The sequence below is a fragment of the Elephantulus edwardii genome, unplaced genomic scaffold, assembly GCF_000299155.1.
Source record: "Elephantulus edwardii isolate Elephantulus edwardi_28Jun2011 unplaced genomic scaffold, EleEdw1.0 scaffold00214, whole genome shotgun sequence".
Lineage (NCBI taxonomy): Eukaryota > Metazoa > Chordata > Mammalia > Macroscelidea > Macroscelididae > Elephantulus > Elephantulus edwardii.
Window position 1 is genome coordinate 1,852,365 of NW_006399964.1, and position 847 is coordinate 1,853,211.

The 847-nt window shown below is 28.7% G+C and overlaps 1 protein-coding gene and 1 pseudogene across 1 annotated transcript in view; one reads left to right on the forward strand and one right to left on the reverse strand.

Moving 5' to 3' along the window:
- Positions 1–847, reverse strand: part of SMYD3 (SET and MYND domain containing 3) — a 1,045,581-nt gene that overhangs the window by 661,191 nt on the left and 383,543 nt on the right. The gene's annotated exons all lie outside the window — the stretch shown is intronic.
- The window catches only part of LOC102848076, a 6,758-nt pseudogene that overhangs the window by 908 nt on the left and 5,003 nt on the right, over positions 1–847 (forward strand).

An 847-nucleotide genomic window follows, 5' to 3' on the forward strand; every position in this document is an offset into this window, starting at 1 on the left:
GCTGCTGGTACCAAGAGTGTTGACTGTGGAGCCAAACAAATTCATAGGACAGGTGCAGTCAGCACTGTCCTTATAATAAAATCCACACCATCGAAGATGTCCATTATTTTTTAAGGACATAAATATAATGAGCATTTGATGTATCAAGTGGAGAGAGTGGAGGGAGATCCTTAAATAAAGAATGACTAAAGTAAATAAGACACAGAAACAACCATAAACATTAAATATTTGGAAAGCAGGCCAAATAATATTTATCACAATGGTAATTATAAAAAAAAAAATCTAAAAACCATATAAGCAACCAAGAAGTATACTAATGTAGCATGTCTTTTCATTAGGATTTTTAAGCATTAAAAATTATACTTAGAAAGAAAACAGAGATTGCTAGTTAATATAATGGTAAATCTAAAAAAAATTATAAAGATATGTGTGTGTGTATATATATATTATATAGATATATATAATTTTAAAGACAAAGTGGCACCAAATAACAAAAAAGAAAAAAAAGAGCTATTTACAGGAAAATTAATTTAGTTACTTCTGTTGATAACATTCCTAATTGTCACCTTTCTTTTTTCCCCTTGTTTTAAAAAATGAGTGTACATTTTATAAGTAATGAAAAATAATCATAATGTGTTTAAATTTAGTGAGTCCTAGAGCCAGAAATGTCAATCATTTCAAAATCAAATTTCTGAATGTACTACTACTTAATGAATTTAATGTACTACTACGAATCACAGGTAACTCGACAACACATAACAGCAATAAAGATGCTCATACATTTAGGAAAAAATCTGAGGCGTTCTTAAGATACACAAGAATGTTGTTGTTGTTGTTGTTGTTGTTG